Source organism: Ammospiza caudacuta, chromosome 5, assembly GCF_027887145.1.
Source record: "Ammospiza caudacuta isolate bAmmCau1 chromosome 5, bAmmCau1.pri, whole genome shotgun sequence".
Lineage (NCBI taxonomy): Eukaryota > Metazoa > Chordata > Aves > Passeriformes > Passerellidae > Ammospiza > Ammospiza caudacuta.
This window is the reverse complement of record NC_080597.1, coordinates 38656188-38683245: the sequence shown is the minus strand read 5'-3', so window position 1 is coordinate 38683245 and position 27058 is coordinate 38656188. Positions and strand designations below refer to the sequence as shown.

Genomic DNA, 27058 nt, shown 5'->3' with positions numbered 1-27058 from the left:
AGAGAAAAGAGAGCCAGAACCTACAGTACATGGAGCTTGTGCAGAATCTGGCAACGCTTTGGACCTGCCCATCTGTTCTCAGTGATAATCACCTCCCTCCACCACAGCCTTGCAAAGTGATTATGCTAAGCATCCCAGTTAACCAATAAAACACAGTTTCATTTCAAGCAAGCGTGCACAGTGAAAAACAGAGGACCTCTTCTGACTAACCTGAAGCATGCCTCGTGTTCAGTTTCTAGCTGTATTTGATAACAATGATAATTTTATCACTTCAGTTGCTGACAGCTATGTTAACACATACAGCTTGCTTTAAATAACACAAAGGTGGCTTTTTTGTTGTTTTAACTCTCTTGCCTAGAAAAAACAATAAATTGTGTATTGCTCTCCAAATTAGTATTTTTTACATTTCTTAATTTTTGGTGCTACTACGGGAGAGAAATACATATTTGTGAGACTGTTTACAGAGCTATAGTCAGTTTAAATATAATGCACATTATAAGCTTCTCTTTTGTCTTTTTTTTCCTAATTATTTTTTCTCATCCTCTGTCTGAATGTCTCTTGAAGAAAGGTTTACCTAACTGCTAAGTATAAGGTTGGAATTTTATTCTGAGCCTTACTGTGCTTAGCAAAGCTATAGACCTACAGGTTAATTCATGAGTTATACACAAGATGTTTTAAAGAAGTTATTTTTTTAAAGCTGATAATACTTGTGAACACATGCACTGAACATTCAAAAATCATTCATCACATCTTTTCTTCAAAAACAGATCTTTTGAACTATATGAAGATGATAAAGAAAGTAATATCCAAAGAACTTGGCACCTTTCAGCAACAAAAAATAAGTGTTCAATATACAAAAAACTGAGAAGTAGGGTTACAGAAAAGAGCAAAATTGTAAAGTAGTTGCAAAACTAACTTTGCATGTTCTGTCAAGCACTTTGTATTTTATTCACAAGGTTTAAAAGAGACAGAAAAAAACACCTAATAAATGGTACTTTCAAAAGGAGCTTGTCAAAATTCTAAAAGCCTTGTGAGTTGCCAGCCTGCCTATGTTTTTTATTCTGTTTTATCCTAATGCTTTTAGCAATAGGAGATAATGCAGCTTCTAAAGTAAAATGACTATGAAAGGAGTTGGAAAAGATGCAGAGATGTCTGTCTGTTTAAATGTGTCAGAGTGGTGCATACTGCAATAATGTTTTGTAAGCCAAAAAGAAAAAGATCTTCTCAGATCCTAGTCATACCTATTCATAACAATTTCTTATAATTACCATGTTATGGCTTCTATAACATTTACAGAATCACGGCAAAACTACTGTCTGGAACATTTTCTTAAGACCTAGATTTCAGATTACAGTGTGTTCTCCCGTCTTTGATTCCTCTTGCAGAGGATCTAGATGCTTGTATTAGCAAAGAGGCCCCTCAGCTGGTCAAATGAAAGATACCAGTTTGTTTATAATCTGAGTAGAGTATCTTTTATTATGAGCTGATACTTTTTTCTTTATAATATCCGTACCAAACACATGCTATTTCTCCACAGTGCAATGAATAAAGTTTCTTTTATGGACATTTAAAATGGTTTTCCCTGGAAGAGGAAAGAAGTTTACATCAGAGTTTCATCACCAAATGCATAATTTGAAGACTTCATGTGCAAATTCCCATGAACATTCCTCCATTAGACAACCACTTTCACTACTCAGTAACTGCACCTATTAGCTTGAACTTCTTTTGCTTCAACGTTCATAACTTTTAATCCTTGTTTCTACCAGGGATATAGAAAACTCAGTTCATTTTCTGATACTGGCATGTGCTAAACCTTAAGGTAGTTAATTCACAGTTAGACCCAACTACTTTAGTCACAGTTACAATAATGCCTTTCATGACCATAAGACTATTGCTGTATTTAGACTTGCTAGTTCCCTGTTTGTTCCTATTTGTTCCTCTAGGACAGCACACCTTTTTTTAGATGCAGCCTTCCACTGGGAGCTCTTACTGGGATCACTGTTCACCATGTCTTGGCTGCCTGTTACTTGAAAAATGCTTTTCAAAATACTGTTCCTGGTCTTTTATGTTTTGGATTTCCTGCCTAGGTGAAGAAATTTGCAGTTAAAAAACCTGCCACCAATGCCACCACAAAAAAAAAAAAAAAAAAAAAAAAAAAAAAAAAAAAAAAAAGGCAAAAAGGCAACAGCTCCCCATGCTTGCATTTCAGTTCCAATAAACATATTTCCTTATCTAATCAGTATAAATCTGGAGAAAAGGCATAGCAGTTGTTCTAACTCTCCACTAACTTCCACCTGTGAGGAAAGGTAAAGACTATGAATTTTCTTCTATCTAACTGCAATACAGACAACATCATATTCTTTTAGCGTCCTCATGGAATCAGAATGTCATTTTGGTGTAACTCTCAAAACAGATTGAAAATGTTTGTTTACAGCAGTTTTTTTTCTGAAAAATATGAAACAAGCCTCCTGTCAGGAAGCGGTTAGAGCACCAGTAAATTCAGCAAAGCACGAAGTGATGCATGGCAGAATGAGTGTTCACAATTACAGAAAGAGTAACATTTCAGAAAAGCCAGCAGCCCCAAAGCTGGGATTCAGCAATCTCCTCAGAACAAGGAGCTGGAGCCAGGCCTCCCATGTTGAATTGAATGCAACAATGACTAAGGAGGGTATCAAGCAACATGAACTGAAAAAGGGCAGAAAATGGAATGGAAGGAAACTGAAGACACCCAACAGGACAAACAGAGAAAGACACCTAAAGACCATGACTACAGCTCAGTGGATGCAATCCCCATTCAAATATTTGCTCCCATGAATCTTCCAACTAATGATTTAAACTGAGACTTGTAGTGGAGGAAAAAATAAATCTCCTGCAGGAAAAGAAAAAGTTCTACATGCTTAAAAGTATGAGATATGGCAATGCTTCTGAGATGGCTTTATTTTCAGTTACTTTTGAATGCATGAGTTACCAAGCACTGAATCTGTATCATATGAATTATTTTGAACTACATTTTAGTTATATACTACTCTCCAAAAATTTTCAGTGGGATTACTTAATTTTTTAAGTGCGTTTTTTTTATGTGTAGCCTATGATTTTTGATAGTTCATACAAAACACAAGATATTTTTATATATATAATATTTATTTATTTATTTATTTGTTTTTATTTATATATTTATAATATTAAAAAAAAACCCAGTAAGTTACACATCCAAAAGGAAGGCATATATATGTATATATCAGATGATTATGTAAAGTACTTTGAAAATTCAGGGACACTAATACAAACCCTTCTATTTCTGACTGTAGAGACAAGATGCACTTTTTTAAATTGATGAACACACTTAGCTTTTTAATGTGCTAGTGCTTGTGATATATAGTTTCTCTTCAGACTATGTGCAATATAAAGCAGATGTTTTGAGTTAAGATTTAAATCACCAGCTCTTATTGAATTAGGTGAGTAATTATCCAGAAACAAGGACTTTGTATCACATATTACTCTTATTTCTGTCTCTATTTCTGTCTCTATCAGGGAAAGCCATGTTAAAGAAACATGTCTTCCTCCAGGAGCAGTGCGAGTGTGGGATTTTCAGAACATTAGAGAGCTTTCACATTAAACCACTGGACCTACTTCACAGACTCAGAAAAACCCTACTAATCTTCCAGTATTGACAACACTGTAGTTGCATTGATGATTCTGTATTATCTTCTGTTGTAGACACCAAAATAGAGGGAGTATCAGATGATATGTTACTCATCTGGCTTAAAATATCTTGATTTTGCTTTACATTGAAAAATGCTAATGTTTAAAGAGTTCTGTTCTCCAACAATTAATGGCTGGGAATTATGTTAAACCTTTACCACAGTTCAGAATAAAAGATATTCAATTTCATATCAAATTTTAACGGCTATCTTCATGAAGTCACACATGAAATCAAATTGTTTTTTATATCCAAATTTATTTACAGTTCTTTTCAGCTTACTTAATGAAGTTCTATGCCAAAAATATTTCTTCTTTCCCCCATCAACAAAGCAACACAAAACAAAAACCTGATGAATATACTTTTAAGAATGTATAAAACCCACACATATGAAGCTTCAGAAAGTAACCATTTCCAGCTGGTATAGCTCCCAGAAAGCAAAGTGGGAGAATTAAAGACAACGAGACATAGAACAAGGAAATTCTTGCTCTCTTTCAGGCTCCTAGTACTAACAGAAAATTTCCATCATTGGTCTTTGCTGTTTCTGAGTATGCAAGTACCAGGAAGTGTCTCACAAGAACAAATGCTGGTACCAAGGCAGTATGAACCTATGAGCCCTAGTTTAACTCTGAACATAAGGATTTGTGTAACCCTTGATGGCAAGTACACTGCAGGGCAAACATATCTTCCGTTAGAAGTAAAAACTATATAGTTCAGCATATCAGAAACACTAAAGGATAAAATGTGTCCCAGCAGGTTTATTCTGTATGATGGCTTCCCTTTCAAACATGAGAACAATGAGAAAACTTCATAGGAACTGCCAAGTATGAACACAACTCATTTTTAAAGTCATCTTGCTTTGTTGCATATAGCGAAATATTTTAATGTATTGCATTTGCTTTGAAAAAAACAGTCAGCATCAACAAATCAACTTCAAACTCTTGTTACCATTTTTCCTTTAAATGGCAAACTTGAGAATTAATTTAACTAACATTAAATATCTCTAGCTATGAAAGGTCAATACAATTAAAATTGTTCATTCAATATCTAAGCTAGTTTATGAATACAGAATATATTTTGTACAACCTATCAAGTATGCATTCCATAATCAACAAATATGGAAGGCAACCATAATGACACTAAGTCCAAAAGATACCATTTGATTGCTTGTGCAGGAGCAAAATTTCCCTTTATTTTATATTCTGGACAAGCAATTTTTGACCACAGCTAGGACTCCTGTGCAGCACTGCTCTACAATATTCTGGTCATCACAGGTGTAAGAATTAATTCTTCCACTCTGAAGACTTAAAAATTAAATAGTTGCTTTCTATATCTGATTCTATATCTGAATCCCTTTCCACATGGTTCAACAAAGCCAGGATGGAATATTCAAAGCACCATTCCATTTCTCTTGAAACAATTCAAGTTCCCAGCACTGGATCTATGCTTCCTCTGTATAACTCAACTATGAGTAAATCAAGATTGCACTTGAGGCTTATTAGGTAATTGAAATGAACCTGAAATAAACACTGGTTTTATCTATTTTTAAGTTATGTGTTGATGACAGTTACTGACTGAATCTAAAAAGGAAATAGAATGAAAACTTCATGCTTATATATACAGAACCATACTGGACTTTAGGCATAATGTGAGAGTTGAAGGAGAAGAGGATGGTAGAGTTGTGAGAAAGTGTGGTGAACCAAAGCAAAAAAAATTGAGAGGTTTATCTTTAAAAATAATTAATACCTGATTTGAAAAGGCATTAATTTTCTCTTCTCCACAACTCTTGGGTTTCAAGTGCCAATAGCACAGATATTAAGCTATATTAGCTATATATAATGGTCCTCTGCCACTCACTTTTGATGCCAGGATTACATTTCTGTTTTCTGACATGACTACAAATTTCACGACAAAGTCTTGATGCTCCATGGAATGAAAGACAATTTTTTAATGTAGAATCAAAGAAGAGACAGCCTTTATGAACATTTTTAACATTTTGGTCAAATTTAATATCAACTCTAGATTAATCAAGATGCAAATCTCCAAAGTAATGTGATCCCAGACAGTAGAAAAGATATAATGCAAACAGTCAAACTGTTATTTCACTATGTGTCATATCACTTGGGTGTGAGTTTTGCTATTCATGCTTTAAATTGATTACATTGCAACATTATACACAATGGTATCACGGCACTTGGCAAAATACGAGTAGTTTCTTATCAACAAATGTAAAATCTAAATCATGTGCATTACTGCAAAGGATCACAGTACATTAAGGATTAATGAAATTAGGAAAGAACATAAGATGATAATCATTGCCTATGTATCATCAGCAGCAGAGTGGCTTTTTCTTTTTAAGTGGACATCTTACATTATGTGTCTCATCCTGAGGATAAAAATAGGATGAAAGCCTATGAGGGAAAAACAGAAGAAGAAGATACAAGTTTGAGATATGTTCAGGCACTACAACTCTTACTGTGAATAGATATCCTCTCTAACCTTCCTATCCTCCCTTCAGAAAATTATTTTTCTTCCTAACAGTATTATTTTATTTATTTTCATTGTAATAACTTATTTTATACTGCAATTGTTCTGCAATCTCTACATAGAGATGTATCCTGTTCTGGAAGTATAAAAAGTGTTCAGAGAGTAAACTACTAATGAAAATGAGTAATAGAATTTTATCTAGACGATAAAGGCTGTCAGGAAAGCTTGTGCCAAGGCAATTGTCTTTGTTATTTATTTCTATTTCTACTCCACCTGGAAAGTATCTTTTGTCATAATGAGTGATGCAAGTTGCAAAACTGGTCCTTTGAGTAACGACTTACAGAAATTAATCAAAACCTAAATTCATGACTGATTAGTCCCATACTTTGCATGGGAACTGGAAATACTCTCTTGAGTAAGGATTGTGGACATCAGCAGGCCTTTGCCAAAGGAGGTCTGTTTGTTTACTTTCTCCATTAAAATTCCATTATTTTTCTATACTGTCAGTGAATATATTTCTGAAAGAAATTAACACAAACTTGAAAAGTAAGAATAACAAGAACAAACCCATAAAACTACATAATCATGCCTTCTTTCACATTGTGAAAAAATTGAAATAGTACTGATTGTGTAATGGAAGTCCCTTAAGTAGATTTACCCTGGTAGCTTTTCTGTCCTGAAGGTAAAAGAGCAACAATCCTGAATGTGATCACAACCTTTGGAGTTGGAATCTGCTGAAGAAGTGTTAATATTGACAGTCATACCCCCAAAAGCAATAACTAATTGAATTGTTTAATCAATGACATCTTTCATCTAATTTTCAAGGATGCTCAGTCTCTGAATAGCCTGTCTTAAGTCACATCAGCCCTGCTGATGCCATTTTGAGCATTTAGGTCTCACTGTTGCACATTTAATAGGCAAAGCACTTGGAGTGACTAAGTTTGAAAATGTCAGACCCATTGCTCCAACTTTATTCACAAAATTCAGTCTCCTAAAGAAAATGTAAAATTCCCTTTTATAGCTAGATACAAGCAATAAAACCTTTTATTGCCTTTTTTTTTTTTCTTTAAGTACATGGCACAAATGAGTAATAATATATTAGCTTGAAAAGACCTCAAGACTTTGCTATGGTGCATATTTCTTCATTGTCATCCATATGGCTTTGTAAGTGGTCATGGTAGAGTCTCTTCTAAAAATGTATTCTATCTGTGCTTGTCCTTAACCACTTGATGCCATTTTCCCTTCTAAAAGTGCAGTTGCAGTGTTTGTGTGCTGATACTGTCTAAAATCATCTTTCCAGCAGAGAAAACATTGGGGACTATAAAACAAAACTGTCAATCCAACCTGAGGGCAAATGGCTGCTCCAGATCTTGACTCAGCACACTTTCATTTCCCCTTAAAAGCTGTTATAAAAATATAGAATGATCCAGCAACTGCATAGCTATATTAAGTAGAAGGAAATGTTGCATTTTTCTGTGCAAAAATCATGACATACAAATACAGCTGAAAGATACTTTCTCAGTATAAAACCTTCACAGTATAAAACCACCATTTCCCCAATCTCTAGGCTGAATGGTTTCAAAACTTGCTAAATCCCAATAAAGGACTTTCTAAGTCTTAATCTTCATAATAGTCACCTTTTTGTAAACATGCTTTGGAGAAATAAAAAAAGGAGGATAGGATATTAAATATTTCTAAAACATAGGAAAAGTAAAAGTATTATCTATTCCCTTTCTGCATTCAGTCAGGATGACTTCAAAATTTATCATATAAGTGACTAAGCAGCATTATTCACAATTCATCTTGCCATACATCTAAAAAGGGCCATAAGCAGTGGAATGTGTATGTTCTTAACATTCTTAAAGCTTAACCTGTATCTCAAGGTAGAAAACTGAGATGAAGATGGATTGATAATCAACAAACATTTGTGCCAATAGTAAATTACAGAACTGCTGTTATTAAGGAACACAGTCGAAAAACCTACCCTTGGACAGGAAAAATAGCTACATGACAAAAGCATAAAAATGTAGTGAAACCTAAATTAAAGACTGTGATACCAACAGGGTACTGCTGTCATCTAACAGGACCTTGTCCCTTCTATATGGGAGAAGATGACTATTGCCTGGTGTTCTGCACTCACAGCTCATTTTGAAAATGCTTAAAGCTTAGCAGTATGATTATAAAGTTTTTAGATCAAAAGAAGAAAATTATTCATGGACAGAGAATCTCCGGTGGAATGAGAGCAGATGGAAAGCTGGGAATTATGTAGCTGCTATTGAGCCAGGACACGTTGAAATCTCCTTGCCAAGGGAAGGTAGCCTTTGCATTTCTTTCTTTCGTGGAAGCAATGGCAGAAGTGAACCTTGGCATCTTCTGCTAGGCTTTATTTGCAGTGGAAGAGACCACGTCTCTTGTGTGTTCCCACAGGCTCCCTTTACAGTCAATAAAGACAGGCACTTTCAAGGGGCACTGTTTCTGACCTATTTTAGATGTCTATTTTAGTTTGAGATGAATCACACTAGAGAGGTGGGAGGCAGTAAAGACAGAAATGCCTACGCTCTAGATATCTGAAGTTAGGTGCAGTGAATCCCTACCCTGGGAGCCTGAACTGAATGTTAAACAAGTTAACAAAACATGGCAAGAAGATATTATAATCAGTGACAAAACCCCCACCACTGATTAAGTACACCCAAAGGAAAATTACTATCAGAAATAATTTTTCTATAACTACATGAGGCAAAACTAAAACCACACAAACCCCCAAAATGCCTTTTCCTATTTTCCTGAAACAAATTATGTGAAAAGCAACATCTGCAGCAACAAATTCACAGTCACATCCAGATTGAGTCTGCTGCTATAATCACACAGAAGATTAACATCCCAGACTAAGATACAAAAGACTGTGGAGCATGGCAAAATTAACTGCAAAACTATTTATGTTTTATTACAGGATATAGTGGGACACAAACAAGTTAAATCACATCTACAATGTTAAATAATAAAGCAATCTCAGGCCAGGCAATTCCTAATTTCTAGTAATATATATATATATATATATATGCTTATTTCACATTTCCAGCATGGAAAGGTTTCTTATGAACATTAAACAGATATTACAGACATTTATTACAATTCAAAGCTCATAATTTTTTTAGAACTTCACAGAGTTTCACATATAATATTTCATGCAATTTCATGCAGCATCTTTAAATTTTGAGTAGTGTCAAGTAGTGGTAATGTTAATTAGTATGGTCTTAAAGTGGCACAGAAAATCTTAAAACAACTGCAGATCACTATACAGTGAACTTAAAATGTATACAAAATATATGCACCTGTGTTAAAAGGAATAGTAAAATCATATTTGTCATGTGTAGAAAATTCTCCTAACATTAGTGCACTAAGAATTTTCTTTTGAAGGAAAGAAAAGGTACCAAAAAAGAGCTAACTACAGGTTTACCCTGCATTGTCCATATAAAGATTTAGTCCTTTCCTGAGTCTGAGGCAGGACTTATTCTCAGCAATATCTTACGGGAAAAATGGCGATAGGAAAAATTATACATCATCTCTCATCTTCAGCCACTGGCCTCTATTCTCTAAAGAAAATAACGAGATACATTTTTACTGTAGCTCCTCTACAGAACGTACATTTCACATAAATACATCCTGGTTTCTTTCATCTTTAACTGAACAGTGCTAATCCTGATGGCCTCTCTTTAGTTAAAATTTCCTTCTTAGCCCTGATCATTTTCACTATGTGTGTCTACATCTCCAGATAGTAGCTTACCATGATGGAATATATCTTGTTCCTTCTCTGCACAGCCAGATGGAAATCAAAAGGCAGCATTTTATCTTACTCCTACTCCCGTCCATTTACCAAGACGCCTAACCTTCTAGCTGGCGCATGGAAAGCGGCACTGGAATTGCAGTTAAGTGAGGTTTCCTAAGACTGAACAACATTGCACCTCAGAATAAACAGGTAGCATATAAAGCAAAATGGACCAGCACAAATACAATTCTAACTCAAAGTTTACAGACACCGATCAAGAAAGACATTTTATTAAATGGCAGAATGGTTTTCAATATTTGCACAGTCTGTTTAAGTGAAAAGATTGAGATGACCATGGACATGGTTTGACAGACAGGCAAGATAGAACAGTTGGGAAAATAAATTGCAGATGAGTCAACAATTAAAATAAAACTTGTGAATTTATTTTTAAAAATTTTCTGATGACTCATTCACAATTATCTCCCCACAAGCCTCCATTATATACACTCTGCCTTGTAATATCTGAACAGACGAACTTTGGTTTATTTGCAAATTAACCAAGATATTTTATTGCTTCATGTGTCTTTGCACTGTTCACATATTAAAATAACCAGTGAACTCTTAATTTGCTTTACAAGAACCTTCAAAAATTCTTCCTAATTTCTGAAATTTTACTTTTGCGCTTAATGCATATGAAAGGCAATATAGTAAAAGGTTAGTAGAACAAAATGAAGAAAAGGTTAATAGAAAAAAAATTTCACTTTGTAACACTGAGTGCTATACTTAAATTTATAATGACACATTTGATCAAGTCAAATATTTGAAAAACATCCCTTTTCATGAGGGCCAAAAATTAGCTTTTACACACCAGCAACTTAAAACACACATAAAACTCTTTCCTGGATACCCTTTCAAATAACTCTTTTTTAGTTCAGTTCTTTATTGCTTTAGTTTAGACAAAGATCATCCTCTCAAGCAATCGCATCCCAAACATTACTGTGTTTCACTGTTACTGCCCATTTCTAGAGTTGCAATTAATGGAGCAAGAGAGAGGCAGGCATAATATGTCAAAGCTAAAACAGACGAGGTAACAGAGTTGGCATGGAGGCTGTGACACCATTAGAGGGAAATGGAGAGCTATATTTATAGGAGTAAACTAAATGTGCTTGGGAAAGTTCCCAATTGCTGTGGCCAACTGGCACAGTAGAGTACACAAATATGTTAGTCAACACTGAAGTGTCCAAAGAGCCTGAATGCAAACTGCTTATTGGGAATGGTCCCTGCAACAGTCCCATTGCCACACCATAATTAGTAACTGCTTGGAAAAAGTATAAATTAGTGTGAATGAAAAGTGTGCCAGAGTCTGGGCCAACAGATTACTACAGATGATTGTGTTTGACCGTCCAGGAACATTTCCCAGCACTATCTGATTTACTTGCATATAAACATGGTAAGCCTTTCCAGAAGGTTTAAAGTTCCGGAACACAGTAAAAGATTTTATGCATTTCCAGTCTTGGTGTTGAAAATCATTTGGTGTTTAGGGAAATTAGAGATAGGATATGAATGATCAATACCAACTGTTTCTAAAACTTCAGTCAAGATAAATCAGACTGGATGCAGCATCATAGTTGCATTTTTGGCTGAATAACATAACATTTGGGAAGAGAATGCAGATTGGTACCATGGATAATGGTTACTTTTCATTTCACTCTGTTACCTCTAGCTGTTGATGCTGAAGGCCACTGCCTTTTGTCCTTCTGCTGTTTGCCTGGGAGAAGGGGCTGACCCCACCTGTCTACAACCACCTTTCAGGTGGCTGGAGAGGGATAAGGTCACTCCGGAGCCTGCTGAACCACCCCAGCTCCCTCAGCCACTTCTCATAAGTCTTGTGCTCCAGACTCTTCACCAGCTCTGTTGTCAGTCATTCTCTCAACACACTCAGCCCCTCAATGTCATTCTTTAGTGAGGAGCCCAAAACTGAGCACAGAATTCATGGTGAAGCCTCTCCAGGGCTGGGTACAGGGGCATGCACTTCCCTAGTCTTGCTGATCCTGGCCAGGATGCCATGGGTTTTCTTGGCCACCTGGGCACACCCTGGCTCACATTCAGCTCCTGACAATCAGCACCCCCAGCTACTTTATCCCTGGGCCCTTCCCAGCCACACTGCTCCAGCTTGCAGCACTGTCTGGGGTTGTTGTGACCCCAGAGCAGGACTCAGCATTGGGCTTTGTTGAAACTCATGCAACTGGCCTTGACCCATTGATACAGCCTGTCCATGCTCTCCTTTTATTCTACTCCAATCATTAAAACTGTGTGGTGTGGCTGTGGTTCTTATCTCATGGAAATGGAAAGGGGTAGTTTCACAGCACTTTTGGGTTGGCTTATTTTCTTGATTTGTCAGGTCAGCTCATCATGAAAATTTTCTAGATTGAAGTATTACAAGACTTACTTCACATTTCCTAAAATGTACCATAATGAATTACTCTGGATGATGACACTCTTTGTGACCTGAAACATTTTCTCCTGAAAGGGATTTAAATTTATTGACATTTTGATATTGCTCTTTAAATAAGAAAGTACTGAATTCTTAGGTCTTAAAAATAACTTAGTGTTGCTAACACCCATACAGAAAAATCTGTAGTTGTCTATATTGCAATGGCATCCCAGTGATTCAGTCTCTTTTCTTTTGTGCAACCTGAGATGAGGTTGTTTCTTACCTTTTATTATATATCAGTAATTCAGATTGACACTGGAAAATTATGGCCAAAACTACTCATTTTACATCCAGCATGATATTACATGACTGAAGAAATCTTGTCATTCTTACTGAGAATTCCTGTCAACTGCAAACCTTAGATGGTCTCAAGTGTAAAGAATGGAGACCATGTGTCAAGACCAGCTCTTGATTATCTGAAAATTAAGATTTACAATTATGACTTGATCAAAACATACAAGTAGTCTTGCAGAGGCAGCATGGTATGCTCCAGAGAAGCATCCAACTGCTACAGACAGAATGCAGTGTTTTTCTCATTCTGCTCCCTTGCCACACTCTAGTATCTTAACAGCTATAATCAGTGGCACAGCAGAGTTCAAGAGATAACCACATTCAGGAAGTGTTCCTGACATAATTGCCAAAATACAGACCATACTCAATCTTGTGGACAGAAGTACTGCATAAAACTGTAGGTGCCTCTACTTGAAAAAACTGAGGTTTTATAAACTTGATTTATTTTTTTCAGTCTGCTTGTTTCACAAATTATTTCACCCTTCAGCAATACCCAGAAACAAGCAGCTGACTCTGGAGAAGCAATTATTAATTAAAACCTGTTTCTCCCCCTTTTTGTTTCAGTTAATGATTGCCAGGAGGGGTTGCTAACCACAGGCCCTTTTCAATACATTCTGAGCATAGTCATATCCTATCACCTTCAACAGAAAAGATGGGTGCTCAGCATCTGTGGTAAGTGGGAGGACATGGATATTCCTCTGGCAGCTGAGCTGTGCTAAATGAAAAGTCTCCACTGGTAAGTCTTTATTTTTTAATTAGTTCTTCATTAAAAGAAATTACTTCCAGTAGCGAATAAAACTGCCCTAAAATCCAGAAGTACAGAATGGAAATTACTCTGTCAATTATGGAGGAAATAACTTTTGACAAAATTTTCATTATTTCACAATTTTCAATGTTTCCTAGATCAAATCTTGACACTGTTATATTTATGCTTTCATGATAATTTACTTGATGACTGGGGATGTATTACCTAAGCTGGGGCTAGGATCATGTGGCTAAATTGAGAGCACTGAATGTTTTTCCTCATTCATTCCTTTAAGAAAAGAGTGATTAATTATAATGCTTATCAAATGCTGCTGTCAAAACTACACCAGACCATTTCTATCGTAACAGTTAATATAAATGTTTCTGTTCTATGGATTTGGTAAGCTATACAATGAACATGTTTCAGTTTAGGCATTGATAAACATGAGGTTTATCTTGTTCACTGGCTTGTTTCTCTTTATATTGGCTTCTTCAAGAATTTGGTAAGCTAGTTTTATAGAAACTATTAAGAAAATGTTGCTTTCATTAAAGTCTAGTTGGCTTAGATCTTTCAATGTTTTGTTGTTAAGATGGCAAAACATAGTTGTGTCTGAGGCTACTCAGATGTGCTCCTATCCACAGAAGAATCCAAAATGGTACAGCTCTGTGCAGCCCTTTTTGCTCTATTGACTGTGATGCGTCAGCCCTGGAAACACACACACAGAGAAGAAAATACTTTTACTCCTTTCCTCCAGCTGACACAGAAAACACCAGTGTCCTACACCCTGAAACAAACTCCCACACAATGGACACTGCAACTTTGAAGTGCATCCCCTAATAACTTACAATAAGCAACTAGGCTATTTCAAACAAATGTTATATATTATGAGTAGGTTTCAAAACTGTTCCAAAGCAAAGGCTGCCTTGTGGAACAGTGCTTCTCCTGACACAGAGTATTTACTGCAGAGATATTGCAAAGATGACGTAATGGAAAAAATGGCTTAGATTGGAAGATAAGGAACTCACCCCCAGAAACTAGGCTACATAAATAAAAGGATGAGGTAACAACAGCAAACTGTTTACATGACAGACGTCAAAAGAAGACTTAATCTACCATCCAAGTGAGGAGTTAACCCTCTTGAATTGGGTATTCCCTGTAATTCAGCATACAAGCGTCTTGGTGTACATGTAAGTGTCCAAAAGAATTGACTAGCCCAATGAATACTAAGAAGCCTTACATTTTTCTATTCCAGCTATCAAAAAGCTGGAGCTAGTCTTTTTCTATTCTATCTAATGACCAGAGGGAGCATTCTGTGAGCAGCACGTGAGCACAACAGCACTGTGAGAAATGAAAATGCTTTTTGACTTTCTGCTGCTGAAAGATTACATAACTGGAAGAGACTTAAAAATATTTCAATATTACTTTTTCAACTGTGTCTTGCACTGGGTTCCTGTCAATTAAGATATTTTAAAAATCAGCCTTCTATGATGATTCTAAGAGTTCTAAGAAAACAAAGTTTCATCTTCAGAAAGATGATGGTGTTTCTTCAGGAAGAAAGACAGGAAAATAAAGCCAAAACCAAGTAAATAGGAAGATACTTCAAAGGAATTCGCCTTATGTGAAAGACGTAGCATTCTCACTGAATTGTGGCTGCTTCTAAAACAAAACCAATTATCCCCATATGACTTGCAATCACAAATACAAAGAAGAAAAACGTGGGTATCAAACTATTCATGCCAAAATAACTTGTGAATCATCCTACCAAGGGTCACATCAGAGTTGCATATTGGCTTTTAAATAGTGGCTTTGGAAAAATGCTTAGGAAAGCCGCTGATATACTTACGAAGAAGAAAACAACACCTGACCTCTATGGTTTAAGAAATTATTTTAAAATATTTATCAACACTACAAGTAACTTATGTCAGAAAGAGCAGGTTTAATTCCACACTAATCTCTGCCCAGTATCATGGTTCCCCACATACCATAATCAGGCATAGCACGCTCTGTATCTGAGCTTAGAAAGTGGCCCTTCAGTCACTAAGTAGGCTTTCCTTTAAGCATATACATATCCTCTTTAAAACAGAAGAGCCCACTTTCTAATCTCTGCTAAGCAGTGAGTGCACACCTACCAACATTCAGCAACCCACGGGAACCTGATGGTTTCCCAGAGGTACAGTGATCTATGCCTCAAACTCAACAAGCACTCAGACACTAAATCTTTAGAGAACAGCCAAGTTGACACAGATGCTTTAGAGGCCTATTTTCATTTTAATGGGCACGGAAGGGAAGATTTATGTGCACAGCTCCTTTCATGCCGAGCAAGAGACACTAGCTAAATGACATGAGAAGACCAGGCACCCTGCCAGGGAACCGTGACACCTGCCGCAGCCGTGAGCCCGAAGCCGCCCTCGGTGCGCGGCCGGCCCCGGGCACGGACAGCGCTGTGCTGGAGGCGAGCCCCTGCCCGCCGGCCGACCGCCACCTGCCATCCCTCCCTCAGCCACCACCCAGGATGCCCTCCATCGGGAGCGGAACAGGGGCGAGCCACAGCTGGAGACAGGCAATAATTCTGGGGAGACCCTTCCACTGGAACAAGGACAGTGCTGGCAAACATGACACCTGCCAGGGCTTCTCCCCTGGTTGCCATTCTTGTGTCAGCGCTGTCCAAAGGGTCTTGAGGGTGAGAGAGAGGCGAGAATGTTGACCTCATGTTCAGAAGGCTTGATTTATTACTTTATGATATATACACTACATTATAACTATACTAAAAAGAAATAGAAGGAAAAGTTCTCCGAAGGCTAGCTAAGAATAGAAAAGAATAAATAACAAAGTTCTGTGTCCAGGCAGAAAGCAAGAACAGCTCTGCTGTGAGTGATCAGTAAATCCAAACATCCACCCGAGACCAATCACGCATCCACCTGTTGCATTCCACAGCAGCAGATAACCATTGTTTACACTGTGTTGCTGAGGCCACAGCTTCTCAGAAGAGAGAAAAATCCTAAAGAAAGGATTTTTATGAAAAGATGTCTGTGACACATTCTGTTGCTTCTGGGAATACGATTCCCACCCATGAGAGATGGGTGTTTGCTATACAACGCCCAATCTACAACTGCTGGTGCACATCAAAGAAAACCAGAAAGGAGTTTGGAATATATCGCCCTGGCTTGCCAGCATCAGCGTGCCAGCTTTATATTAAAAAATCCCTAAAACTATTAAAAATATTCTATATTAAATTTTGAATTCAGACTATTGAATTATTAATTTTTTTTTCTGGTCAGTGGTCCATTACTGTTTCATTATTACATTGAGGCAATAAATAAAAATTACACAGAAAATCAAACTTTTCTGTAAGCCAAACTTCTTCCTGTCAGAAAAGACACAACAAAGTTTACCTAATTCACATGTATAGTCCTTCTATAGCTAATGCACACAGATATAATTTTAGAAATCCTTTGTGTTATGTATTTCTTAAAATTAGCGATAAACAGTTTAAATGGAAGACAATTACAGAGGAAGTAAATCAGGGGTCCTTTGAAGTGTTATTATGGCTGTTAACAAAATTAAATAAATTTATTGCCTCATTCAAGAGAAAAGGCAGTAAGGTAAACTGTTAGGTATTTTTAATATATACATAAAATATTGCATGTGGAAAAATAATTTTGAATTACTGTTTTCTTAGTTTCTGGACTTTTTAAAGCTCAGCAAAATGGCCAGGCATTAACTCAGGAAATGTCTCTAGAGGTCCAGTCTTACAAAAATATTTGCACCTAAACAACATTAGATAAAGGTTTAAGACAAGCCTCCAAAATCACTAATAGATAGGAATACCAAGCACTTCTCATTAATTTTTTTTCAATTTGTTTTTAGACTACTGAACTCAATAAAATAGCAAATATATTGTCTTCTGAACTGAAGCACACAAGGGGGACAAGTATTCATATCCCTTGTGAAAAATTTGCCCAGAACTGTGTGTCCTTCTGTTTCATGCAAGAACTGCACAAAAGACATGGTAACGTCTGTTCTCTGGAGGCATTAGTGTGTACATGGCATTTGTAAAAACACTGCTGTAAAGTGAAATAGGCTAAAATTTTATCTGAATTGTCACTGTATTAGGGCATAGGAGGTTATCTTTTAGAATTTTCTAGCTCTTTGCAGGAAAAGTCAGCACTAACATTTTCTTTTGAATTTATTAATGTGAAATTCGTCAATCATAGAGTATCAAAATATGCAAATTCTGCCATTTGTTACCAGCATTCTTGATTCATGACGCACAAAATTATGCACTAGTGATCTGGGAGAACATGTTTTCTCCTTCTCTGCAAGTGGGTGGCAAAATGGAAAGAGAAGCAAGCGCATGACAAGGAAAGCAAACTTTGGTGGGAGTCACCTCTTACTCTTGAGTCATGGGACCACACAGAGCACCAGCAGCTCAGCACAGGCAGGGGATCTGTCACAGCACCCCACCAGGCCAAACGGAACAGAGAAACCTGCAGCAACCAGACAGAAAGCCCAAAGTCCCCAGTCAAGAATGGTTTTAAAAAAAAAGAAGGAATATGATCTCTGAAACTGGGAAATTTGTGGCAGTGCAGAGTTTCTCTAGACTTCTGTGTCAGAAATTACCAGCTTCTGCATAACACCTGTATTGATGTGTTGTATTCTACACGTATGCTTCAACCTTCCAAATGCCCACCTGCAAACACAGCCTGCCTGTAGGAGTGGAATCAAGGAAAAGAGCTTGTGGGCATGATTGAAAAGCCAATGGATCTCAGAAGCAACTGTAGTTTTAAAAAATTCGGCAAAAAAATTGCCCTTTACCCAAACAACTCAGGTAAACTGAAGATTACTGACTCAGGGTTTTAAGAAGTAAAAGCAGTAGGCAGCAGCACCAGTGACTATGTTTGCAAGGGCTGTGACAAATCTACAGAAATTTATCAAAGATAACAAACAGTACAGCAGGGAAATTGTGCTTTCTTGGTCACACAAGGACTATGACTTAAATTAAAGTAGTTGATGGCTGCATTCTTTTGGTTCACCAGATAACAGACAACACTTTAACATTCACCTCAGCAAACCACAATGGAAAGCTTCAACCCACTTTCGGCAAGGAAACATCTCCTTATGAACATTTGTAAAATTAGGTGCTTTGTGTAGAATGTTTAAACACAGCTTTCCTATGTTTAACCATTTTCCTGTGTCAGCTTGCATGTTTTAACAAACTCTTTGGATGAGTATCAATCCTCACATTACATAACATAGGGCCAAATTCTTAAAAATTATTTTGATCCACGTAGTAAAAGATAATAACTACTCCAGGTAGGAATACACATCCAACAGCCTTTTACAGTTCTGAGTAACTCTACAAAGCCAGGATCATTCAGATCTGAATATTATGCTGCATTAGCAGTATATATAAGATAAAACACAATAAAACAAAACTTCAAGCAGTGTTCTAAATAAGAAATAATTAAGCACAGGAGAAAAAGCCCTCAGACAAAACAGACATAAAATTACACCACCTCCCTTACAACTCCAGTAAAGCTGTGGCTCTTAAATTCCAGGCAGATGTATTACTATGTGTGATTTCAGAAGGAGGCACCCATCACACATACCAAAAGAGGAAAAGCTGTTCCTAGCACTAAAAAACTTTTCACACATCTTAAACATGAACAGACGTTGACTAAAGGCAATGACTTTCTCACACTAGACAAAGTGGTGTGTACACATATTTGTAGTATTCTGCCTTTTGCACAGAGATTCACTGTTGCACATTACAATTTGTAGGCTCCAATACTAGTTCAATCCCCTATTCAAATTATTTTCACTGTTGCAGTGGATTCTGATTTCCAGTGGCTGAGATGAAAATACATCTTTCTGACATGCTTCTGTCAAACCATGAGGTGACCCAGACCAAGAGTAGGCATCTCTCACCTATTAGAGAGGTGACAATATCTGAAGCTGCTGCAAGCGTTTGTTTCAGAACATCATGTGGTAGCTTTTTGAATGACATAAGAGAGAAAACCTGCTTCCCAAAACTGCAAAGCAACAGCAGCTAAATAGGGAAAGGCAACAAATGCCAATTTCACTAGAATAATCATTCAAAGCCACAGAATTCAGAGTAAGCAAAGCCTATTTCTGTGAGTATTCACTTCCAGCACTTGGTAAGTTTCAAGTTAAAGAATGGTCATCTACCTTAATGCACAGAACACTCAGCATTGTAAGATAAAATAAATTTGAAAAAGTACTGGAAAGAAAATCAGAGCTTACCCAAGTGCTAATTTCTGTCTTTACTTTCAAGTTTTAAAACAGAACAATATCCCTGCAAATAAAGCACCACGAACAAAAAGGAAATTTCTACTGTAACTGGATAATCAAACTGTCATGCAACGTTTCTTGTGTTTTCTGTGGAAGCTGGTATGTGTAATCATGGTTAAAGAGCATACCATGTTAGATGTCCAGTCTTCTTGCCAGCACTTGTAATTTTCTGTTACATTTGGTCAAAAGGTCTCCCTTACTGATCTTTCAAAGGAGACTGTAATATACAGTGTGCACTTATTTTGATCTGCTTTCACTGGAACTAAAACTTTAGGACTTTAATATATGCTCTTAGCTTAAATACACAGACATTAGCAGAGCACAGACAAAATCCACTTACCAGGGTAGGAGCAAAGGTACCACTGTGATCTGTCATTGCAGCCTTCCCTCAGCAATAGTAAGAACAAGCTACTTTCTACAAAGAAAGCTACAGTTTGAAGTGCTTCGGGAAGCCATCAGAAATAGTCTGACTCCTTCAAAAGCCTAAAGGGAACCTTTCAGGAAATTTTCTTTTTAAAGAGCGATTCACATATCAAAGCATGTGTTTCAGCCTGATTCAGTGCTTACTTTAAACATACACCGTTTGACATGAAATAATAGTGCCGATCAATGGCTATATAGGATGGCTGCGACATTTAATGGGAATGTAAAATTTAGATTCATAGTTATGAATTTCACTCTGGTAATACAAAGTATTTCTAAGTACTTTGGTAAATCATCAAGCTATCCATTTTGAACTGCCAAAAAACCCAGTTAATGCAAAGTTTAATATATTGGAAGGAGAAAAAAATATAAATCTGGTCACTTACTCATTGAATCAACTTTTAGAAATTTTTCTGTACATACATATCTACATAACTGAAAATATGCATCTGTATTATATATATTTATGCATGCACATATACATATATAGAAAATGTTAAAATAGTATCAGTGCAACAGAGTGTTTGTCACAGGGCAATCTCTTCTGCTATTAAGTGAAGAAAAAAGAAATCTTGTATTTAGTTTCAAAGCAAGATACATTTTTGCTTCCATAAAAAGGATTTATTTCTGGCATACTAAATGCTCAAAGTCAGTGTGATGCAGTTGCCTGATGGATGCTGGTATTCTTGTTGGGACAGTTGTGCACTCTTGAGCATGGACATGCAATACCAGGCCTGATTTCCACAGCTGCTCTGTGTTCTTCTGAGCCATAGCAGCTACACTGAAGGGTATGAGCATGCCACATACACTTGAAAATGAAGTACAGTAAAGAAAGTGAATTTTTAGTACTGATTTATGTTGATTTTATGTAAACAAGTGATGCCTTGAGTAAACTGATCAGTTCACATAAATTTATCACCTCATTTCCATTTAATGAAGCAGTTCTATCTGACATTTTTAAAACTTAAATTTGACATTTATGGCTTAATGACTCTGGAAAACAAAGCATGAAACAGAGCCGGCACAGAAAGATACACACAAATATCAAACATAACAGAAGGTCTATGAAAACTGCAATTCTCCTACATCATAATAACAGCTAGTATAGAAGTGACTGCTGCACAACAAATGCACTATAGGCTTAAATCCAGGCTGGAACAGCTCTCTCTCTGCAAAGGACAATTCTCTGTCTTCCCTTTAAAAGCCATGGCTTCGATCTAGCGAACAATTATATGAAATTCTATGGCTAAACTTACAGTCCAAAATAGTTTCTGCAGGAATCGCAAACCTCATGAATTAACTTCAAATCTAGTTTTGTCACTTTGTCATTCTGGAGTATGTAGAAAAGTATCACCTTATTTAATCTTATAATTTATCTACTTCCATAAGGTCTGAAGTCAATTTTGTGCCTCCAAATCAGTTCCCATTAATTCTTACGATTTTAAAAAAGGAATATGTTACCTTTTTTTTTTTTTTTTCCTGATTTCTTTAATTCTCAGTGGTAAAACTATAGAGACTACAACTGCTGAAAGATGCAGTGCCCAAGCTGAGCTGTGCGGCTTTCAACAGGATTTTGGCCGTTCTGCACAGTGGAACACGTACCTCCACAAGATGGTGCTCTTTCTTTAAAAATCCAACTTTATGAGAAAATGCCAAGAAACTGTTAAGGTTCAACTCCATTTTACCTGTGCAAATGTTTTCAATGATACGATGCCAAAACCTTTTGACTATAAAACGTTTTGACTATTAAACAATGAAGAAAAACACCCTAAAGGAACAAATTTGCTTGAGAACATCTTATTTAAACACTAGTCTCTGGCCAGTGACTATCTAGCCAAGGTCACACAAAAGGTGTTTTGTGCCTTGTTTTCCAGGACGATGCTCACCATGGCAAAGTTCTGGGAAGCCAAGGGAGCCTGACAGCAGTTCTGCAGCAGTGGCAGTGGGTGTCAGGGTGCTGGCTGTGTGGAGCTGCTGCTGCCTGCCCCATGAGGAGACACGGCTCCACAGCTCTGGTGTGTTCTGGGGAGCTTCACCCCACTCCTTCCATGAGCTGCAAGGGTTGCCTACACAACTGCGTGATGGAAACAGAACTGCTGCTTCCAGAGAGCCAGACTGGGTGTGGGAAGCCTGGAGTTAACTTCCTCTGCTCTCTTTGAACCCATCACTGAGGAGCTGGCTCAGATGGGCTCCAGACAGATTTAGCCACACGCTTCGTCTGTAACAGCTGCAATCTGGTCCATGTAAAACCTTCACTGGCAGCAACAGGGTCATTCCCAGAGTTCAGGAATTCTACAGGGTAAGCAGAAGTGTCAAACCCAGGTTTTTGATCTCTCTTCATTTTGTTTCCTCACTTGGGAAATATAAGACGATTACATGTCTGAGTCCCGTGGGAATGAGGTTAGCACAAGTCCAATAAAGTTGTGTGTTATTCACAGGGACAGATAAATAACAAAAACACACATAGTAAAGTAAAATATTAATAGACTGGCAATATTCTGCTTTTGATGAAAAGGACAGGCTTCAGTGGGGATTGTGCAAACCTCTCTGAAATCTGAACCTCTAGTGCAACGAGGGATATGTCATATTTATTGATCTTAGACAATTTTCATTAACTTGACAACATTTTCAGATGTTGACATTTGTTTTCCTTGAAAAAAAAATTTCTACTTGTGACCTGAACTGCCCTCAGTCATATGAAAAATTCTTTTATCAACAAATAAATTCAAACTGTAATTTGTAGCAGATACTGTAGCAATCATATCTTCACAGCAGAAAGTCTTCATTTTGCTAAAGTGCTATGAAAATGCAGGCTAAACAAAAATAATATGCATGACATATTATGCCCATGACTGGGCAGAATTAAAAGGTCAAAGACATGGATAAAATACTGCCTTAGGAGTGAGAAGTAGAAGTCCTCTAGATAGGTAGTGGGGAAGCTAGAGGTAAGGGAGATAAGGGCGCTTGCACGAGTAATTTCCATTTAAAAAACGCTCTTGTCCCTCATCCACCTTCCCCCATGTAATCACCTTTCCTTACTGACACACAACTTCTCCCCTTGAGCTGGTAGGAAGGGGTCATCACAGGACCATCTCCCTCTCCCAGGGCTTACAAGCAGTTGCAAGGACAGAGATTGGGCATCAGAAGTCCAGAGACCGAAGCCTTCCCCTCTAATGCTGCCAAGTATCACCTACAATTGGCATCATGGCATCACCAGTGCCAAGAGGAGCAGGAATATGTGCAGCTTGCTAAAAAAATGCAGAGTTGCAACCTCTCTCCCTGGGCACAAGCTGAAGAAACAGTTCCCTGCAACCAGATTTGTACCATTCTCTTTGGTCCTCTCATAAAAAGTAAATTGACAGAGATTCATTTGCATACCTGAGCTAAGTAATCAAGAGCAAAAATAAAACAGAGGAAAGCCTCCTTCTTTGTTTTTTGTATTATGATGCTTGTAACTTGCATCAGCTCACAGAAAATGCACAATCTGATCTTTACATCAGTGGATCCAGCCTAAGGAGAATCACATATTAATTTTGCAGGAAATTGCTCCAGGATAATCTCTCCTTTGTGCACACTCTTTTTTTAGCTGTCCCCTCTCCCTGCAAAGTAAGTATCCAAGAGATGCCAGCAGTGAAAGGATTATCACGTGTGACAGCCTTACAAATGCCCAGTTGAACACAAAGCACACCAGCACCTCCATGGCCTCAGGAAAGCAGTTTAGCCCCAAGCATGTGCCAGCTCCCAAGAGCTGGGATCTGCCTCTGCTGCCACAGGGAGCTGCTATGGCAGTTTCACTCTCCCTCCTGCGAGGGAGGGCACTGGCCTTAGGTGGCCCTGCCTTTCTGAAATCAGGTGTCAGGTAAGCTTGCTGCAACATCCTTTTCTCATCAATAATGTTCAGGATGACTAATGAGTTGCAGTGACTTAAATTTCAGATAACTTAAAGTCTTCGAACGTTCTAAGGGGGCTCGGTCAGTGAACAGAATGACACAACAATTATTTGAAGTTCTAGCACTGATGTTGGCCAGGAAGGCCAAGGAAGTTTTCTGAGTTTCTTTAAATGTCTCAGTAATTAATGCTGCAGGTGTCTGGTTTCCTTTAGCTCTCAATTCTAGTATCAAGAGAGCTCAATTGGCAGGAGACTTTCCAACACTGTAGCCACAGTGTGCAATAAAACTGGGGGAGAGAAATGGGGCTTCACATCCCCACCAGCCCCATGAACCTGATGCTGTGCAAATCCTGCAGGTCTCTCTAACTGCTTCACCCTGGGGTCCAGATTTACCAACTTAGAAATCATACAACCCTTTTGTAAACTTGAGTGCTGCCAACTCAGAGAGACCATGTCACAGGAATCAGGAATTCAAGTCAAGTTGAAGCCTCATACTGAGGGGCCACCCTCACCACAAGATTTAAGCTTACTCCCCCTTCACAACAGAGTTGTGTCCAAGACCATCTATAGATGTTCAGCATCTAAATGCCCACGGAGATTGTAATTCCAAATAATTCTGATTCAGTAGTAGGTAAAATCAATAAAATGGGAATTCCCCAATGGATAAATTATTAAATCTTCCAAGTAAGAATTCAAAGTTACAGTCTGAGATGGAGAGATTCAGACTTAAAATTGAGTCCCCTGTCTTCATGTACCCAAGTTACTGTTGTCTGCAAATTTACTTGAGGGTGCACTCGATCTCTTCACCCCAATCACCAATAAAGACATTAAACAGGACTAGCCCCAATACTGAACCCTGGGCAACACCGCTTGGGGTATGTACATAGCAGCACAGCAGAGCTGTTTTGCACTACTGAAATACAAAGATTACTCCCAGAAATAATAATTAGCTGTCATTTCCTGCCTTAATCTATGACGGTTTATACAGTTCAATTTTCCTAGTATGCTGGTAACCAGTCTTCCCCTAAGATTATGATTGTTGATGTCTGAGAAATATGTTTATTGATAAGCAAAAACTAGAAAGAGGAATTCCATTTTATAGGCACATTTGGGGTAATTTTTCAATTTAAATTAAATATATTAGCAATAAAGTAGCCTTACACAAGCACACAGGACCTTTTTTGCAAAAAATTCAAGCAACCACATTCTATGAAATTAAGTTAAATACATTTCTCTTGAAATATACTATCAATAAAAATATCAATAGTGGAAATTGCTTTGTCTTGAATAGATGCTAAGTTTTAAATCTAATTTCTTTTAGCAGGGATCACAGAATCTCCTAATATGATTTAATTTTAATTTTCCTCTAGGAATGTGGTTTGGCTCAGCCAGAAAAATGATCTGGTAATGTGTTAAGACAGTCTTTCTGCAACTTTGCTGCAGATATGCAGCAGCAGTTGTTTTTATGAAGCAAATAGGGATTTATGGCAATCTTTTAAGAGAAGTCACTGAAAAGGTTTTGAGAGAAGCTCTTGTCTCATTTATTTAGTTTCAGCACAATGCTACTGTCTGTATCCTGATTATGCTATGCTTTAGGCACACATAAGCGCAATATGTATCATCATTTAGACAAGATAGAGAGGGAAACAGAATAAACATCAACCAGATATGCTCCCCCATCCTTGTTTTCTTGCTTTTCCACATGTAGGCACAGCAAGAGGAAAAGGCAGAACTCCCAGCTCCTCATGTTCAGAGATTTGTCAATGGCAGTTTGCTGCGGCTCACACGCAGAGCGAAGCAGCAGAGGAGACAACTGCAGAGAGCAAGTCAGGAGTGTGAAGCCTCAGAGAGCAAAGCCACAGGGACAGAACAGTCTCTTAAGCAGCTGGGGAGAAGAGGCCACCAATTAAACAGGGAGCAAAGAGGAGCAGGAAGTTCCATGCTAGCAAAACCCATTACGTTTTCTCTTGTATTTTTGATGAACAGTGGAAACCAAACAAGTGTGGTTTTTTAAATTGCAGAAATACAGAATAGTCTGAAAGTGTACCACAAAATACAAACCTTTTTCATCACCAAACTACATTCTTGAAATCAAATGCAGGCCCATATTTAAAACTAAGGTTCTAATTTTATATATTGTTTTCTGTAGCCTTGAAAAACAAGCAAGCAAGTAAAAAAAAAAAAAAAAAAAAGGAAGCTATTTTTCTACTGCTGAAAGTAAAACTTCCATGAACCATTCTCCTTCATTCATGTATCTCACTTTCATTCCTCTCAGTCTGCAGTTGTATATTACAAGGATAAAGTAACTGGGAAATTGGAAAGAACTACTCCTCTAGAGCTGGCACAGTGTGCATGGATTGTGTGTCATGATGCACAGGAAAATCTCAACCCTTAAACATCACCTCGGATGCTGGTTTGAATATAATGCAATGAGAAGTTATACTGGTCCTCATCATGATGGCTTGGTTAGAAGATCAGTGTGATGCAGAGCTGGATCTTTTCAAGTCTCAGACTACCAGTATCAATTTTGTCCTGTGAGCTCTTGTGAACACCTCTGAGAGACAAAGGCCAGAGAAGACAATGGAAATCCTACAATTACCATACAGAGAAAATGACTAAACCTCTCCTGTGATTTTGTGATGGCCCTTGCTCCAGAAGAGACAGTGGAAGATACAGCTCATGTCTCCACAAAGTCCTATGTTGTAGTGTGTTCATTAAGTTCATTTAATTCCTCCCCCATTTTATGTATCTGCTCCCCCCCATTGTCAATCTGTTAGGTTCTATAATTCCTCCTCCCCATTTTCCCTTATATGTATGCTTTTTCTCCTCCCTGGGCCAAGTCAATCACCCCCCACTCCACCTAGTATTCCAGAAGCTTCTCCTCTTTGGGGGTTGTGGTCGGCTGTGGTCCCAGGGCCCCTCCCATACCTGGTACCTATTGGGCTCTCCAC

General features: G+C 37.6%; 1 protein-coding gene across 7 annotated transcripts in view; it reads right to left on the bottom strand.

Moving 5' to 3' along the window:
• PPFIA2 (PTPRF interacting protein alpha 2) overlaps window positions 1–27058 on the bottom strand; it is a 288488-nt gene that overhangs the window by 193981 nt on the left and 67449 nt on the right. The window lies entirely within an intron of this gene.